The sequence below is a fragment of the Moschus berezovskii genome, chromosome 2, assembly GCF_049115385.1.
Source record: "Moschus berezovskii isolate FMDL1 chromosome 2, NW_MosBer_1.0, whole genome shotgun sequence".
Lineage (NCBI taxonomy): Eukaryota > Metazoa > Chordata > Mammalia > Artiodactyla > Moschidae > Moschus > Moschus berezovskii.
Genome location: NC_142461.1, coordinates 41,610,445 through 41,631,004, shown reverse-complemented (window position 1 = coordinate 41,631,004; position 20,560 = coordinate 41,610,445). Strand labels below are relative to the sequence as shown.

Sequence of the window (20,560 nt, the reverse complement as noted above, 5' to 3'; positions counted from 1 at the left end):
GAACTCCCCTAAGAGTTGGCTCTGTCTGGAATCCTCCTTCCCCTAGGTTTTTGCTCAACTCATCTCATCATCTTTAAGCCTCCACTCACCATTATACCCTCAGTGAGGCTCTCCCTCACTGCTCTACTTGAAACTGCAAACCAGAACCCCCAACCTCGCCTCCACTGTCTCCCAGCTCCTTCCCTAGTCCTTCCCATCTCCTTGACTCCATGGATTTTTGCCACATCTAATTGTTACGGAACATGACACAATCCTAGACTTTGACTTAGTCTCGAGCCTTCAGACTTCTGGATAGTCACTTTTATGACACACTACCAGCTTTACTTGTTATTTCACTCCTATTTTACTTATTCTATTACTTAATAATTACTTATTGTGTCTTTATTCTGGCAACTTTTTGTTTTTTCTATTTCGCTTCTTGTCATATCCCCAAACCCAGGCCTAAAACCGTTTCTGTTACAAAGTACATATACAACTAAAATTGGCTTTTTAAATTACAGTCTTATTCCTTGACCAGTACTGTTCTATCTGTGGAATTTGTGGAAATTGGCTCCCTGGTAGGAAGCAAACATTTTCAGTGTTAGAGCCTTTGAAATTTTTAATTGCCACAGATAGTGGAGAGGTCTTGGAATTTAGCTGGGGTTCCTATCCAAAGCAGGCATCTCTAAAAGATGGCCCTCACACTTCCAGATAGCCACACAGGTGGAATAAGGGCCTGACTTTAAAATCTTTGATTGTAACTAGAATTTCAAGTACATCTTTATGATGGACTTTCCAGAAAAGAGTCAACTGAGAGATTTTACATAGCAGACAACAAGAAACATTCTCCAAAAGCTTCTCTAGACAGTATTTTCTACATGTAGAGTGTTGTGCTTGTTATGACCAGTAATGACATCACTGCCATCCCCTCCCTCCTTTCTGGCCCGTCCACCATGTTTGAACAACTCATAGACACACATTCCTATCTTTGATAATCTAGGCGAAAGAAGGGAAAGCCTGCATTTCTTTTCTGACTATTTTTTTTTTCAATGGAGAAATTATCATAAAGAGTTTCTGGTGAACATAATTTACCTAGTGCCCATATTTCCAGGCAAATATTCATTGCTAACACGGTTCAGATTATTTGAGAAATAATTCCTTTCAAATGATCTGAAATCCGTCTTTATAAACTAGATCTTTATATGTAGTTTCGCTCTCTGAAGTTAAGGAGCCTGAATCTCACATGTAGGAGGCCTTCAAACAGAACACAAATATTCACAAGGCAAATTAATCCTGTACAGAGTAGTGATAGTTACTTTCCTTGATCAGCACCTAGTAGAGAGTAACAGATAGCTAGTAATGATACTCTTCCTTGTACTGTAGCCTGAGACGACATTGCTTTTTAAATGATCAGTGACACACTGTGGTCTGTTATTAAACTTACAGTTGACTATACTATCTCAGGCCTTTCCACACCATTCACTGTGAACCTGGGCCTATACTTATAGGGTTTACATTTAATCTTTTAAAATCTAGTCTTTATTAATTGCCCCACTATTCCAGACTGCAGCATCTTAGAGATTTAAGACTCTATTTTGATTTATTATCTATGCCTTTCGGTATCATGTCACACACATTTGTGAAGTATGCTTTCTACTGTTTTATCCAAATCTTTGATGAACACAGTAGTGTAGACAGGAACAAAGATGAAACTTTCACATAGATTTTACTCATTAGTTAAGTTCACACTGGTATTCTTTGTGTTGATAAATACTTTACTAGGAGACCAAAGGTGTATTTAGTGGGTATGAAGTATATAAAATGGAATCATTTAGTTTAAAACAATAGCTTGAGATACTATTACTATGTTTCAAAGGACAAATCATTCCTTGCGTTTCTGTATCCTGTTGTCATTCTTTAAGACAGAATTCTTGGTTCAGTTATTTTAAGAATTAAATTTCAAAGTTTCCTTTTTATTTCTACATTTTGTGTTTCAAAAATGCCTTTTTATTTCTATACTATTTTCCTTAAGTTTATTTCTAATTTACTTTCCGTATCTTCCAGATGTTCAGCTGGATTTAGAAAAGGCAGAGGAACCAGAGATCAAATTGCCAACATCCATGGGATCACTGAAAAAGTAAGAGAGTTCCAGAAAAACATCTATTGCTTTATTGACTATGCCAAAACCTTTGACTGTGTGGATCATAACAAACTGTGGAAAATTCTGAAAGAGATGGGAATACCAGACCACCTGACCTGCCTCCTGAGAAACCTGTATACAGGTCAAGAAGCAACAGTAGAACTGGACATGGAATAACTGATTGGTTCCAAATTGGGAAAGCAGTACGTCAAGGCTGTATATTGTCACCCTGCTTATTTAACTTATATACAGAGTACATCATGAGAAATGCCAGGTTGGATGAAGCACAAGCTGGAATCAAGATTGCAGGAGAAATACCATTAACGTCAGATATGGAGATGATACCACCCTTACGGCAGAAAGTGAAGAAGAACTAACGAGCTTCTTGATGAAAGTGAAAGAGGGTGAAAAAGGTGGCTTAAAACTCAACATTCAGAAAGCCAAGATCATGGCATCTGGTCCCATCCCTTCATGGCAAATAGATGGGGAAGCAATGGAAACAGTGAGAGATTTTATTTTCTTGGGCTCCAAAATAACTGCAGATGATGACTGCAACCATGAAATTAAAAGACGCTTGGCTCCTTGGAAGCAAAGCTATAACCAACCTAGCTAGCATATCATATTAAAAAGCAGAGACATTACTTTGCCAACCAAGGTCCATCTAGTCAAAGCTATGGTTTTTCCAATAGTCATGTATGGATGTGAGAGCTGGACTCTAAAGAAAGTTGAGTGCTGAAGAATTGATGCTTTTGAGCTGTGGTGTTGGAGAAGACTCTTGAGAGTCCATTGGATTGCAAGGAGATCCAACCAGCCCATGATAAAGGAAATCAGTCCTGAATATTCATTGGAAGGACTGATGATGAAGCTGAAGTTCCAATACTTTCGCCACCTGATGTGAAGAACCGACTCATTTGAAAAGACCCTGATGCTGGGAAAGATTGGAGGAGGGAGGAGAATGGGCCGACAGAGGATGAGGTGGTTGGATGGCAGCACTGACTCTATGGACATGAGTTTGAGTAAACTCTGGGAGTTGGTAATGGACAGGGAGGCCTGGCGTGCTGCAGTCCATGGGGTCACAAAGAGTCAGACATGACTAAGCGACTGAACTGAACTGAACTGACATCATGAAAAAGATAAAAAAAGATCAACATTGTTTTTAACATTAAATTATTTTAAAAAGTGTTGTTAAGGTTCTTTTAATGAATTACAGAATTTTTAAATGTTCCTTATCTATCATATTTTTATATTATGAAGCACATCTCATTATGTATATATGGGTATATATATGATGAATCTATATTAAATGCTCAATAAATTTATTGACAGCATTTTTATTTTAATACATATTTATTGACATATATTTATACATTAGTTTACTGAGCATCTACTAGATACCAAGTATTGTGCCTGCAAACAAAGATCTTCCCTCAGGGGTCCTTCCTATTGAGGGCCAGGAATTCTGTCTTCTAAAGGAATGACAACAGGATACAGGGACTCAAAGAATGATCTGCCTTTGAGACACAATAAGATGGTAAACAGTTTCCAACCAACCTAACAAACCTTTGAGAAAGATGCTGCTAGAGTAGGTATACTGATTTCTATAGAAGCAGGTAAGACACACAAGAGACACACAGAATACCTCATTGAAAATGCTTAAGCAAATTTCAAGGAATAAAATAAACTAAAACCTAAAACTTAATCTAACTATCCAAGTGGTTTTTGTTATGCTTAACCACTCAAATCTCCCTGTTACCTTCATATGGAATCACAGGATTTCTCCATTTAAGGACTAATTCCAGATTAGAAACAATGCAGTAAAAACTTTGCAAAATTTTTTTCTATAAAAGCAAAGTATGATGCTATTGATGTGTCTCTGCTGTTAGTATTTGTCCACATACATGTGGTTCCTACTTTCTGTCTCTATGGAGAGCATTAATGGATTCGTGGGTTCTCCACAGTTCATTCTTAATGCTGACTATGGTCTAGAGAAGCAAGAAATAGAGAAAATAAGTCTTTGATTTGAATTTGGTCCATATTCCTAAAAATTCATAATAACGTGATAATGATATTTCAAAATTTTTTCTTTTTCAAAAAGTGATGAGTGTTTGTATGCCCAAAGTGCAACCACATCATCTCATTTTTACATGAGACATTTTTCTCTAAAGGTATACAAACATGAGTAAAATTTTTAGGTTTTAAAACTAAGTCACAATAGTCTTTTGCCTAAGTTTCGTTGCTACCCAGAACGTCTTCCCCAAAGGCGTCTTCAAAAAGCAACTGAATTATTTTATTTCTCTTGTCTCAAGAAATCTTTCACTTGTACCTCCTACTGAAAGTTTCTTATCTCTCCATTTCATGTGCACCGAGATTCATCATTTCTCTGCATTCACCGAGTCTCTCTGAGTTAATCATCATCAACTCAGTTCTCATACAGGATTTTCTCACCAAACTTCGCTACTTCCTGAACTGCACCTTAAGAACAAGTCCTGACCTGACCCAGCCTGGCCCAGGCTCCTGGGGCACCATGTACCAATCTACAAGTCTGGATGGGAGATTAGATTTCATTATTCTACATTGATAGGCAGCTGTGGCTATACTCTGTGGCCTTCTCTCCTCCCTATAAATAATCTGAAGAGGGACTAGGCACCTGGGGAATGTTCTTCCATAGAATAGCCTACAAGAGAAAGAGGGTGGGACAGGGGAAAAAAGTGAGCTACAGACTTGAAGTCACATTCTCTGATTGGGTACCTGCTCTTTGTGGCCCTTCTGAGTGACTTGTGCCTATCTATCTCTTCATTCAAGTATTCAAACAATTTCTACATGCCTAGCATAGGTCACAGTGAATCAGTGAAATCTACATCATTACTATCAATGTTATCATATGATACATACCATTCTGCAATTGAGAAGCATTAAAGGTTAGCACATATGGATGTATCATGGTATATCCAGAGAACAGGTATCATAGCTTATTTAGTCATTTGCAGTGGGAGGATATTAGGCTGTTTCCAGCTTTTCAGAATTAATAAGCAGTGTTGCAGTGAACAAAGTGGTTCATACCTTCTTGTGCATATATGTGCAAGTTCTAGGTTTTAAGTTCTTTCCTCCAGATTTTAAGTTTAATAGATAATAGTCATTTGTCCCCTTTGGGCACACACACACACACATATGAATATTTGAATAGTTGTATGTGTAGTATGAGGTCTGCAAGATATACCCCAAACTGATAATCTCTAGAAAACCAGGGACCAGATTTGGACTGGGAATTATGGCTGAAAAGGACTTTACCCTTATCTGTAACATTTTAACTGTTTTAAAATATAAGACAAACAGGTTCAAGTCTTATTTGTATAATCTTAAATGTTTTCAGGACAGGAATAGAGCTGAAGATGTAGAGAATGGATGTGTGGACACAGTGGGGGAGTGGGCGAGATGAACTGGGAGAGTAGGATTGATACATATACACTGAAAAGTGAAAGTGTTAGTGTTCGGTCACGTCAGACTCTTTGCCACCCCATGGACTGTAGTCCACTAGGCTTCTCTGTCCATGGAATTCTCCAGACAAAAATCCTGGAGTGGGTTGCCATTCCCTTCTTCAGATACATACGCTACCATGTGTAAAACAGATAGCTAGTGAGAAGCCGCTGTATAGCACAGAGAGCTCAGCTCAGTGCTCTGAGATGACCCGGAGGGGTGAGATGCGGGCAGGGGTGGGAGGGAGACTTTAGAGGGAGGAGATTTATGTATACATATAACTGATTTACTCTGTTGTACAGCAGAAACTAATAAAACATTGTAAAGCAATTACGCTCCAATTAAAAAAAATATAAAAAATTTAAAAATGAAACATGCTGCTTTGTGAAAATGACTTTTCTTCCTCTTTTATTCAAAGCAGAAAGAGGAGCAGCTTTTCATTTGTCCCCCCATGCATAACTCTAGCTCTCTGCAGGCACTCCAGCCAGCCTTGTTGGGTGTGCAGTGAGGTAGTCTGAGGGGCTCGGCTGCCTGAGCTGCTGATGAAAACACACACAGACCTGAAAGACCATCACCCACAGGCAGCTGCACAGCCCACTCCTGGGCGGTCACAAGGCTTACTCTCCACTCACACTTCTACCCAGAACAACTGCAATATAGGAACTCTAATTTCTCTTTGATTGAAAAACATCACAGATGATCATATTTTGAAGACCTTCCTTAGGGTCTGACTGTACTGATTACGATGATGAAAGGAACGCCTACAAGTGGAGTTACACATGGGAGGGCAAATCAACAACTGATTGAAAACACGATAAAGTAGTTGCAGAAAGTATGCTTAAAAAAACAGGAAGCATTTCTAATCCCTTTGATGAAAAATATTTCACTGGGATTTTGCTTTTTTAAGTTTCCTCTCTCTCTTATGTTTCTTTCACTTTCCTCTCTCAATTCTTGCCTTTGAAAATTCCTGAACATTTTCTTTATGTACAGATGAACTAAATTTCCCCCTTCCCCAACTTTTAAATTATAATATATAGGATCTTAGGATACTGAGTTGTCAAATTAAGGAACTGTGGGCAGAAGAAAGCCTTGTCTGTATGTAAGCTTTATTTTGGAGTTTTGGGAGGAGACTTAATATCTATGGACACTGCAGTAATTTAAAGATATCAAAATTGAATAGGCAGAGTCCTCTCAAAGTTAAACTTTATCTACTAAGGCAGTGAACATCTGCATCAGAGATAGCATGTGTTGGGGTTGGAACTGCCCACTCTTTAGGGGGCAACAGGTAAGAAAAAATTCATGTTCCTCAGCTACATGGAAATAAAGATAGGTTTGTTCCTCCTTAGGATGTCACTATGCAGTCTTCTAAAAATGTTGCAAACGGGCAATACAAATCATGTTATAATTAACTGCATGTACCACTGTTGCCATTAATTCATAGTTCTTAACTGGATAGAAAAGTTGTGATGTACTTGATCCTTGTGAACATCAGATTAACCTGATACATTATCTTCAGGAAAATCTATGCAATTAAGTGTATTAAATGGGCCAAAGACAGATATGCAGTTTTGTATTTTGAGGGTATTACAGGAAATCCCAACATATTTAGTTTGATCCTTCTGATACAAATGTCACTTTATTCTCTTGGGGTAAAAGCTAAGAATATTTGAGTTGAATTAAAAGAAATTTGAAGATTTGAAAAATGAATGAAATGATAAGTTTCAAATATCTTTCTTAATTAAAATTGAAAATAGTGAAGCAGATAATTTTTTCAAGAAAATTAAATTATCAAAGTTAACTGAAGAAAGTATGAAGAAGTATGAAAAGATTATTGAGCTTGAAGAAACAGAAAGATTTATCTAAATGTTATAAAGATTCCAGTGTCCTAGGGTTTTCTTGAACTGTGTCTATTTAACTCTTGAACTGTGAACTGAAAAATTTATCTAAATATTATAAAGGTTACCATGTCCTAATCTTTTACTCTTGAACTTTGTTTAAAGAAAGAAATGGTCCTTATGTTAGATAAATTGTTAAGATGAATAGTATCTAGTTGCTTACGTGTAGCTAGCAAATCTCAAATGCTCAAAACCAACAAAAATTATATTGAGAGAGAGACTATTCTGATTCATAAATAATGTAATTCTAAATAAAAAATGAGCAAATAAAATCTAAAGTGTAGTTAGAGAATAATTCACTATAAACAAGTTTAGCTTTTAGTCCCCACAATCCCAGGAATATTTACCATCAGGGATGCTATTAGTGCAATGCTTCCAAGAAGAGAAAACATGGCATATAGAACAAATAAATTCAAAATCAACTCTGACTGCCTGCCCCTCAAAAAACTTCTTAAAAAAGAAAAAGAAAATGACTTTCCTCATACTAGAAAGAATCTCAAACAGACAACTAACACCATAGTATTTAATGAAGAAATACTAGAAAAGTGCCCCATTAAAGCTGATACAATTAAGATCATCTGATACAAGCCTCATCATCTCTTGCATTACTCAATTTTGTTGTAAAAGATCTGGAGTCTCTCAGGAATGAAGACATGAAAGAGAAATGAGAGGTTTAGATACTAGAAAGAAAGAAACTGAAGCAAACCTTTTGATTGCCTACCTAGAAGCAAGAGATTCAAGCTAAACCAATATTTGAAATGACTAAGAGTTCAGAAAGGCTTTCCTTTACAAGATAACGATTCAGAAATCCAACCGTCATCAATCTAATTACAAAAAAGGTAAAATTAGAAAAACCTTTATTCACAATAGCAACAAATATGTGATACCCAGGGTGTTCCCAGTGAGAAACAAAGAATGATAAGAAATAAGCTACATATAACCTTTTACTGAGAGCTAGAAAAAGAGCTGAAAAAAGTAGAGACCTAAATACCACAAAGATGACAGATATTCCCACAATGACATATAGGTTTAATGCAAATCTAAATGAAATACTAACAGACTAATTTGGCACATTACAAATGATTTTAAAGTTTTCCTAGAAGAATAATTGTTTAATAACAGTACTGACTCAATGGACATGAGTTTGAGCAAGCTCTGAGAGAGGGTGAAGGACAGGGAAGCCTGGCATGCTGCAGTCCGTGGGGTTGCAAAGAGTCAGACACGACTGAGTGACTGAACAACAACAACACTTTAAAAAACAACAGTGACGCTGTCAAGATGATGGAAAAGGAAGCCCTGGGTCCTCCTTCCCATCAAGATACACTGACTGAACAACAATATAAGAATAATTCAGCTTCTGCCTGGAGAAGAAAGGAAAGGTCTGGACCATAGTCCACTGTTCTGATTTTTTTCTGTCTAATGCAGTGGCTTCTGTCTAACCTGTCTCATCACACTCCAGATGCCTTCAGTTCAGTTGCTCAGTCCTGTCCGACTCTTTGTGACCCCATGGACTGCAGCATGCCAGGCCACACTATCCATCACGAGCTCCCGGCCTTTACTCCAACACATATGCATCGAGTCAATGATGGCGTCCAACCACCTCATCCTCTGTCATCCCCTTTTCTTCCTGTGTTCAATCTTTCCCAAAATCAGGGTCTTTTCCAGTGAGACAGTTCTTCTCATCAGGTGGCCAAAGTACTGGAGTTTCAGCTTCAGCATCAGTCTTTCCAATGGGTATTCAGGACTGATTTCCTTTAGGATGGACTGATCTCCTTGCAGTCCAAGGGACTCTAAAGAGTCTTCTCCAGCACCACAGTTCAGAAGCATCAATTCTTCGGCGATCAGCTTTCTTCACAGTCCAACTCTCACATCCATACATGACCACGGGAAAAACCATAGCCTTGACTAGATGGACCTTGGTTGCAAAGTAATGTCTCTGCTTTTTAATAAGCTCTCTAGGTTGGTCATAACTTTCCTTCCAAGGAGTAAGTGTCTTTTAATTTCATGGCTGCAATTACCATCTGCAGTGATTTTGGAGTCCAAAAAAACAAAGTCTGACACTGTTTCCACTGTTTCCCCATCTATTTGCAATGAAGTGATGGGACTGGATGCCATGATCTTAGTTTTCTGAATGTTGGGTTTTAAGTCAACTTTTTCACTCTCCTCTTTCACTTTCATCAAGAGGCTCTTTAGTTATTCTTCGGTTTCTTCCATAAGGGTGGTGTCATCTGTATATCTGAACTTATTGATATTTCTCCCGCAATCTTGATTCCAGCTTGTGATTCTTCCAGCCCAGTGTTTCTCATGATGAACTCTGCATATAAGTTAAATAAGCAGGGTGACAATATACAGCCTTGAGGTAGTCCTTTCCCAGTTTGGAACCAGTCTGTTGTTCCATGTCCAGTTCTACTGTTGCTTCTTGATCTGCATACAGATTTCTCAGGAGGCAGGTCAGGTGGTCTGGTATTCCCATATCTTTCAGAATTTTCCACAGTTTGTTGTGATCCACACAGTCAAAGGCTTTGGCATAGTCAATAAAGCAGAAATAGATGTTTTTCTAGAACTCTCTTGCTTTTTCAATGATCCAATGGATGTTGGCAATTTGATCTCTGGTGCCTCTGCCTTTTCTAAATCCAGCTTGAACATCTGGAAGTTCCCGGTTCACCTACTGTTGAAGCCTGGCTTGGAGAATTTTGAGCATTACTTTGCTAGCATGTGAGATGAGTGCAGTTGTGTAGTAGTTTGAGTATTCTTTGGGATTGCCTTTCTTTGGGATTGGAATGAAAACTGATCTTTTCCAGTCCTGTGGACACTGCTGAGTTTTCCAAGTTTGCTGGCATATTGAGTGAAACACTTTAAAAGCATCATCTTTTAGGATTTGAAATAGTTCAACTGGAATTCCATCACCTCCACTAACTTTGTTCATAGTGATGCTTCCTAAGGCCCACTTGACTTCGCATTCTAGGATGTCTGGCTCTAGGTGAGTGTCGCATCATCATGATTATCTGGGTCTTGAAGATCTTTTTTGTATAGTTCTTCTGTGTATTCTTGCCACCTCTTCTTAATATCTTCTGCTTCTGTTAGAGTCATACCACTTCTGTGCTTTTTTGTTCCCATCTTTGCATGAAATGTTCCCTTGGTATCTCTAATTTTCTTGAAGAGATCTCTAGTCTTTCCCATTCTATTGTTTTCTCTATTTCTTTGCATTGATCGCTGAGAAAGGCTTTCTTATCTCTCCTTGCTATTCTTTGGAACTCTGCATTCAAATGGGTATATCTTTCCTTTTCTCCTTCGCCTTTAGCTTCTCTTCTTTTCATAGCTGTTTGTAAGGCCTCCTCAGACAACCATTTTGCCTTTTTGCATTTCTTTTTCTTGGGGATGGTCTTGATCACCGCCTCCTGTACAATGTCATGAACCTCCATCCATAGTTCTTTAGGCACTCCGTCTATCAGATCTAACCCCTTGAATCTATTTGTCACTTCCACTGTATAATCATAAGGGATTTGATTTAGACCATACCTGAATGGTCTAGTGGTTTTCCCTACTTTCTTCAAGTTAAGTCTGAATTTGGCAATAAGGAGTTCATGATCTGAGCCACAGTCAGCTCCTGGTTTTGTTTTTGCTGATTGCACAGAGCTTCTCTATCTTTGGCTGCCAAAGAATTATAATCAATCTGATTTCAGTATTGACCATCTGGTGATGTTCATATGTAGAGTCTTCTCTTGTGTTGTTGGAAGAGGGTGTTTGCTACGACCAATGCGTTCCCTTGGCAAAACTCTGTTAGCCTTTGACCTGCTTCGTTTTATACTCCAAGGTCAAATTTGCTTGTTACTCCAGGTATTTCTTGACTTCCTACTTTTGCATTCTAGATGCCTAGAGACCACTGAAAACAAAGACAGCAGCTTGAACTAACACAAAGGTCAAAGAAAAAATGTACAGGACACACAGACATATAGATAGATAGACAGACACACACACACACATGTCCTATAACTCATTAACAAAAACTACGAATAACCTAATTTTAAAAATGAACAGAATTTCTACGAATAGACACTTCTCCAAAGAAGACATACAAATGGACAATAGGAACATGAGAAGACACTCATCAGGAACTTGAAAATTAAAACCACAATGAAATATCACTTCATCCCTATTAGAACATCTATTATCAAAAACACAAGAAGTAACAAGTGTTGGTGAGGATGTGGATAAAAGGAAACCATTGTGCACTATTGATGGGAATGTAAATTGATGCAGCGACTGTGGAAAACAGTTTGGAGATTCCTCAAAAAAATCAGAGCTAGAACTATCATACGATACATAAAGTCCATCTGAATATTTATCCAAAGGAAACAAGAACAGTAACTTGAAAAGATACTTTCACACCCATGTTCACTGCAGCTTGTTTACAATAGCCAAGACATGGAAGCAACCTAAATGTCCGCTGATGGATGAATGGATAAAGAAAATGTGATATATCTGTATCTATCTGTGTATATATAAAATTTATAAATGAACCATAAGAAGGAGGAAATTTTGCCATTTGCAATAACATGGATGGACCTTGAAGGCATTATGTTATTTGAAATAGTTTAGACAGATGAAGAGTAATACTGTATGATCTAACTTGTATGTGAAATCTTAAAACAAACAAACAAAAAAACTGCAAAAACACCCCAAACCAAAAAACTGAGCACATAGGTACAAAAATAGACCAGTGATTGCTTGAGCAGGGCGTAGGAGGTAGACAAAATGGATGAAGGTGATCAGAAGATGCAAACTTCCAGTTAAAAAATAAATAAGCTCTGATACAGCATGGTGACTATAGTTAGTAATGTAGTTGGCTGTATATTCAAAAGTTGCTAAGCGAGTTGATCTTAAACATTCTTATTGAAAGAAAAACTGTTTGTGACTATGTGTGGTGGAGGACATTGACTAGACTAATGGTGAGCATTTCAGAGTTCTACATACATTGAATTATTATGTTGTACATCTGCAACTAATGTAATGTTATATATCAATTATATCTCAATAGGAAAAACAAACAAAAATGGAAACTATCAACTTTGGGTTACTTTGTGAATTATCCCATGTGAGTTAAATTGATGGTGTGAAAGATCATAATGAATGCATTTTGAATTGAAGAAAAAGAAAACATTTGTTCCATAGTATGCTAATGGTATCATAAAGCTAGAATGATTAAAAAATATTATTGTGTTAAAAATAAAATTAAAAGCAATTGAGCCAAATAGATGGCAATAAAACACATTCTAAAATGGTTAAAATTATATACTAAAGAAACCACCACATAGAATTTAAAAAAGGAAAGGATTAATTTGAAGTCAGAGAAATCTAGCTATTTAAATGCAAAGTAAGAGTAAGGGAATATCCTCATTTTCTAACATATATCAAAATAACAGCCAGGTATATTCAAATTTTAAATGTTAAAAAACAATCAAGTAGTGTTAAAAGAAATACAGCTAAAAAGTAATTTGATTTCTTAATGGTAAATCTTTCCTAGCATAAAGCTGTGTAAAAAGTCAGGAATGTTAAGATTGAGAGCACTTACATAAGAATTGAAAATATCTATATAACAAGTTACATTATAAATAAGATTAAAGAAAATAACTATAAAGAAAGGTTCTGCACAGTTAAACTTAACATTTAAAAAGTTAAAATCCGTTAATAAATCAAGTTGATTTATCAGTACAAATGAGCATCAGACACCAACAGAAAGGAAATATAACTACTGTTTAAACTAGGCAATGGCACCCCACTCCAGTACTCTTGCCTGGAAAATCCCATGGACAGAGGAGCCTGGTAGGCTGCAGTTCATGGGGTCACTAAGAGTCGGACACGACTGAGCGACTTCACTTTCACTTTTAAACTATGTGGGGAAAAGGAAGTTTCATTTCACCCTTAATCAGACAAATAGAAATAATGACAAATAAACTACACCCTCCTCATAAAATTAACAAAATTTAAAATGTTAATAGTCAATATTAGCAAAGATTCAGAGAGTTACTTGAACTCACTAGGAGTGTAATTTGGTATGCTGCTGCTGCTAAGTCACTTCAGTCGTGTCCGACTCTGTGTGACCCCATAGACGACAGCCCACCAGGCTCCCCCATCCCTGGGATTCTCCAGGCAAGAACACTGGAGTGGGTTGCCATTTCCTTCTCCAATGTGTGAAAGTGAAAAGTGAAAGTGAAGTCGCTCAGTCGTGTCCGACCCTTAGCGACCCCACGGACTGCAGCCTACCAGGCTCCTCCATCCACGGGATTTTCTAGGCAAGAGTACTGGAGTGGGGTGCCATTGCTTTCTTCGGTAATTTGGTATATCCTTTCTAAATAGCAATTTTGTCTTTAAAATGTTCCCACTTCTCACTTAGTGATTCCACTTTACAAAGTATACACTCATGAAATAAGTGGGGAGCCATGTACAAAGATTAAGGTATGAAGATTTCAGTAGTAAATTTTGAAATTATAGCGAAAGTTGGAAATAACCCAAATATCCAACAACAGAGGAGGGTTAGATTAATATTGCTCAGTTCATTTATGTAAAAAATTTACAGCCATTAAGATGTTCTTGAAGAATTGTAACAGCAATGGGAAAACACCCACAATATAACTTACAGTTAAAGAGCTATATAATCAATGCATTTTGCAGTATGATGTAAACTATATTTGAAATATTTGCAGAGAAAATAACAAACCAAAAATATTAACAATAGTTAGAGATTGATTGCCATTTTAATTTTGCTCTTTGCTTGTTTCTGACTTTTCCAAACTTTACAATAAATATGTAGCACTTTATGACTGGAAATAAGCTATTTTAAGAAACATGTTCCTAATGGTGGATTAGACGAAGGAAAACCTACTGACCTAGTTCTTAGCTGTGTTGACAGTTTTGAAGCTCAAACGACAATAAAAACAGCTTGTAATGAGCTTCTAAAAAGAAATACGCTACTAGATTTTTCCTTGATCATCTTAGCAGCTTGAAAATATTTCCCAAGTTAAGGAATGGCCCATGGCAGTTCACCACACCAATGCAAGTCCAGATTAATTGTGCTTTGACTGTTCTTTTCCTCTTTGGTCTCACCTGGTGGTGTGGGTTGCTGCCATTGGTTTGCTGAGCCTGAGATAGTCTTTTTTTTATTTATTTTTATTTTTTAATTTTTTTCAGCTTTAAAGCCTTTTATTTATTTATTTATTTTAAATTTCACTCTTTTTTATTGAGGTATAATTGACATGCAACATATTATATTAGTTTTGGTTATACAATATAATAGATCACAGCTTTGAGGTTAAGATAAAATAGCCGTATAATCAGGCCTTGCTTACAAATGATACCCCTTAGAAGGAGTGGAGAGAAAGATAAATACTTGTATTTTTTATTATTTTTTTTTTCAATGTCATTCTCTCAAATCATCCCACCCTCACCCTCTCCCACAAAGTCCCAAAGACTCCGAGATAGTCTTGAGGCATTTGTTTGAAGGTCTCTGTGGCTGCTGTTCCTACCAGTTCAGTTGCACACTCATACATTGGTACTTCAGCTCTATTACATTGGATGGAGAGCCTGTTATAAAAGTAGAATTTTATGAGAGTTTGTAATAAGTTTTAATGATCAGGTGTGACACTGAGGAGAATCTTGTTAGAAAATGTTAAGTCAGTTATTCAATCTAATATAAAAAAATAATAACAAAGTAGTTCAGCTTTTTCTCTGTGCTCTCTTTCAACTACTCGGTTGATATAGAGCTAATTAACCAACAAGAGGAACAAAACTTCCATTCCCTTCCCTCTTGATAATCTAGAAATGAGACTCTAAAGAAGTTCAGGGATGATTACAGAAAATCTCCCAGGTCATCCTGTCCAGGTCAGATACTAGGGGTAAGTGCAGACATTTGTTTATTAGCAACATAGCTAAAAGAGCATAGAGTAGACTAGTTTAAGGTCAGGCATATTTCATTTTATACAACTGCATTTAATTTCATTCCGTCATTCAAAAACTATTTAAAGCATCTTACCATCTTGAGTTATTACAGACAAAAGAGACTTTTTAAAAAGAAAAACAGAGAACTCTCTGCTCACAGAGAATTTACATCTAATGAACAGACAAATACAATCATTTCTGATATAGCGCACTTATTTTTACAGAATACAATAAGAGTATAAGAAAATAAGTGATTACTCTGTGGTGCACTTCACTTATGTGTTTAAGGGGCCGGCACTTTCTGGTGAACAGAATATAACACATTGACATTTTAAGAACATTTAGCTCTGCATGTTGCTGTTGTTCAGTCGCTCAGTCATATCTGACTCTGAAACCCCATGGACTGCAGCACACCAGGCTTCCCTGTCCTTCACCAGCTCCCAGAGCTTGCTCAAACTCATGTCCATCGAGTCACTGATGCCATCCAACCATCTTGTCCTCTATCATTCCCTTTTCCTCCTTCCTTCAATCTTTCCCAGCATCAGAGTCTTTTCAAATGAGTCAGTTCTTCACATCAGGTGGCCAAAGTATTGCAACTTCAGCTTCAGCATCAATCCTTCCAATGAATATTCAGGATTAATTTCCTTTAGGATGGACTGGTTGGATCTCCTTACAGTCCAATGGACTCTCAAGAGTCTTCTCCAACACCACAGCTCAAAAGCATCAATTCCTCAGGGTTAAATTTTCTTCACAGTCCAATTCTCACATCCATACATGACTACTGGAAAAACCATAGGTTTGACTAAATGGATCTTTTTCAGCAAAGTAATGTCTCTGCTTTTAATAGGCTGTCTAGGTTTGTCATAGTTTTTTTCCCAAGAAGCAAGTGTCTTTTAACTTCATCGCTGCAGTCACCATCTGCAGTGATTTTGGAGCCCAATAAAATAAAATGTCACTATTTCCATTGTTTCCCCATCTATTTGCCATGAAGTGATGGCACTGGATGCCATGGTCTTCATTTCTTGAATGCTGAGTTTTAAGCCAGCTTTTTCACTCTCCTCTTTCACATTTATCAAGAGGGTCTTCAGTTCCTCTTCACTTTCTGCCATAAGGATGGTTTCATCTGCGTATCTGTGGTTATTGATATTTCTTCAGGCATTCTTGATTCCAGCTTGTGCTTCATCAATCCAGCATTTCACATGATGTACTCTGCATGTAGTTAAATAATCAGGGTGACAATATACAGTCTTGATGTATACAGCTGTATATAGATATATACAGCTCTTTCCCAATTTTGAACCAGTTTGCTATTTCATGCCTGGTCCTAACTGCTGGCTTCTTGACCTGCATGCAGGTTTCTCAGGAGGCAGGTAAGGTGGTCTGGTATCCCTCTGTCTTTAAGAATTTTCCACAGTTTGTTGTGATCCACACAGTCAAAGGCTTTAGCGTAGTCAATGAAACAGAAGTAGATGTTTTTCTGGAATTCTCTTCCTTTTTCTATGATCCAATGGATGTTGGCAAGTCCTAGGTTTGCCTAGGGCTTGCAATTCCCTTTCTTCATCTATCTCCACAAACACTACTCTGGAAGTAGGAAGAACAAGTTATCTCTATCATCAGGTGAAAAAAAACAGTCTTAGAAACACTCCCCAAGCCACTCATGGAGCTGGGTAAGAACAAGACTTCTTTGTCTTTCTGTCCCAGGTTTAAACGTCACTAATGTCTTCCAACACTGGATAATTAATTACTCCTTGCGACACTTCATACTCCATTCTAAGAGACCCATGTTATCAATCCAAGCATCCATCAATTCCTCTATCATGCAACCACCCATTTTATTATTCAGTCCATCAGTTATTCAGCAAACATTTATTGCACATTTATCATATTGAGATGCTATTGTAAATTCTGGAAATACAACTGGAAACAATGAAAGTTCCCTCCCTTGATGGAGTTTCCATTAAAGCAAAAAAAGTGAAACATATAGAACGTCAGATATTGATGAAATACTTTTGAAGAGAAATAAAACAAATGAGGAAGTTTGGGAGTACCAGAGTGGGGACAGGGGCTAAAATGGTAAATAGGTAGTCAGGCAGGGACTTAAGGATGAGATGACATCTGAATAGACCTTTTGCGAGTATTTAAGAGGTAAGGAGTCCAGCCATGCAGAGAGGCGGTCTAAGGATACCAATTCTTTAAAGTAAAGGTTTTAAGTATTGAGACTGGGGGACACAGCTTAGTCCTATGGTGAGGAGGAAGGGACAGAACTGGAGAACAGAGGTGTGGAGGGGAGAATAGCACTGTAGAGGTTCCTGGGGTGGCTCAAATATGCAGGGGTTTTCTAAGTCATCTTACAATGTTCAGTCTTTAGCTTAAAAACAACGGGAAGCTAATGGAGGGACTTAAGGCCTACATTATGTTTGGGGGAAATGAATGCATGAGGAATACCATCTTATTTTGTTTTTTTTTAAAGATCAGCCAAGCTTCTGTGGCCAAAAGAAATGCAAATAAGAGCATCGATCTTGGTGTTCTAACTATGAGAATGGAGGGGTTTGGACAAGATGTCAAGTATGCAATAAATCTAGCTGACTCATTGTCAGAGTTTAGTGTTACTCTGCTAGGGAAAGGTGAAATAAATGGCTTGAAGATGACAGATACATTGGTACCTGATATCTTTGCTTTTATTTTTAAATTTAAATTATTTGTGCTCTATTCATTGGAAGGACTGATGCTAAAGCTGAAACTCCAATACTTTGGCCACCTCATGTGACGAGTTGACTCACTGGAAAAGACTCTGATGCTGGGAAGGATTGGGGGCGGGAGGAGAAGGGGACGACAGAGAATGAGATGGCTGGATGGCATCACCGACTTGACGGACACGAGTTTGAGTGAACTCCGGGAGTTGGTGATGGACAGGGAGGCCTGGCGTGCTGTGATTCATGGGGTCGCAAAGAGTCGGACACGACTGAGCGACTGAACTGAACTGAACTGAAAGATATACATCAAAATGATACCCAGGACTTCCCTGATGGCGCAGTGGATAAGAATCTGCCTGCCAATGCCAGGGACATGGGCTTGATCCCTTGTGCAGGAGGATTCCACATGCTACTGAGCAGCTAAATCCCTGTGCCACAACTTCTAAGCCAGAGCTCTAGAACCTGTGCTCTACAGCAAGAGAAGCCACCACAATGAGAACCCCTCGCACCACAACAGAGTAGCCCCCACTCACCGCAATTAGAGAAAGCCCGCTCAAAAGCAACGAAGACCAAGTACAGTAAAAAAAAGGATGAGTTAGAGTTAGCCAAATTCAATAACTTTATGAGTCCAGTGATAACCACCTGCTAAGTAAATGTGGTACAGGTATAGGCATGGTATCTAATTTCTAAGTCAATATGTATTTTTCCTTTCAAAGAATTATCAGTTCAATTCAGTTCAGTCGCTCAGTCGTGTCTGACTCTTTGCGACCCCATGTATCACAGTACACCAGGCCTCCCTGTCCATCACCAACTCCTGGAGTTTACCCAAACTCATGTCCATCAAGTCGGTGATGCCATCCAACCATCTCATCCTCTGCCGTCCCCTTCTCCTCCTGCCCCCAATCCCTCCCAGCATCAGAGTCTTTTCCAGTGAGTCAACTCGTTGCATGAGGTGGCTAAAGTACTGGAGCTTCAGCTTCAGCATCAGTCCTTCCAATGAACACCCAGGACTGATCTCCTTTAGAATGGACAGGTTGGATCTGCTTGCAGTCCAAGGGACTCTCAAGAGTCTTCTCCAACACCACAGTTCAAAAGCATCAGTTCTTAGGCAATCAGCTTTCTTTATAGTCCAACTCTCACACCCATACATGACTACTGGAAAAACCATAGCCTTGACTAGATGGACCTTTGCTGGCAAAGTAATGTCTCTGCTTTTTAATATGCTATCTAGGTTGGTCATAACTTTCCTTCCAAGGAGTAAGCGTCTTTTAATTTCATGACTGCAATCACCATCTGCAGTGACTCTGGAGCCCCAAAAAATAAAGTCTGACACTGTTTCCCCATCTATTTCCCATGAAGTGATGGGACCAGATACCATGATCTTAGTTTTTTGAATCTTGAGCTGTAAGCCAACTTTTTCACTTTCCTCTTTCACTTTCATCAAGAGGCTTTTTAGTTCCTCTTCACTTTCTGCCATAAGGGTGGTGTCATCTGCATATCTGAGGTTATTGGTATTTCTCCTGGCAATCTTGATTCCAGCTTGTGCTTCTTCCAGCCCAGCGTTCCTCATGATGTACTCTGCATATAAGTTAAACAAGCAGGGTGACAATATACAGCCTTGACGTACTCCTTTTCCTATTTGGAACCGGTCTGTTGTTCCATGTCCAGTTCTAACTGTTGCTTCCTGACCTGCATACAGGTTTCTCAAGAGGCAGGTCAGGTGGTCGGTTTTCCCATCTCTTTCAGAATTTTCCACAGTTTATTGTGATCCACACAGTCAAAGGCTTAGAGCTATCAGTTCAGTTCAGTTCAGTCGCTCAGTCTTGTCCGACTCTTTGCGACCCCATGAATCACAGCACGCCAGGCTTCCCTGTCCATCACCAACTCCTGGAGTTCACTCAAATTCATGTCCATTGAGTTGGTGATGCCATTCAGCCATCTCATTCTCTGTCGTCCCCGTCTCCTCCCACCCCCAATCCTTCCTAGCATCAGAGTCTTTTCCAATGAGTCAACTCGTCGCATGAGGTGGCCAAAGTATTGGAGTTTCAGCTTTAGCATCAGTCCTTCCAATGAACACCCAGGATTGATGTCCTTTAGAATGGACTGGTTGGATCTCCTTATAGTCCAAGGGACTCTCAAGAGTCTTCTCCAGCAACACAGTTCAAAAGCATCAATTCTTCGGTGATCAGCTTTCTTCACAGTCCAACTCTCACATCCATACATGACCACTGGAAAAACCATAGCCTTGACTAGACGGACCTTTGTTGGCAAAGTAATGTCTCTGCTTTTTAATATGCTGTCTAGGTTGGTCATAACTTTCCTTCCAAGGAGTAAGTGTCTTTTAATTTCCTGGCTGCAATCAGCATCTGCAGTGATTTTGCAGCCCAAAAAAATAAAGTCTGACACTGTTTCCACTGTTTCCCCATCTATTTCCCATGAAGTGA

General features: G+C 38.4%; 1 protein-coding gene across 1 annotated transcript in view; it reads right to left on the bottom strand.

Moving 5' to 3' along the window:
• DYTN (dystrotelin) overlaps positions 1-20,560 on the bottom strand; it is a 63,093-nt gene that overhangs the window by 18,842 nt on the left and 23,691 nt on the right.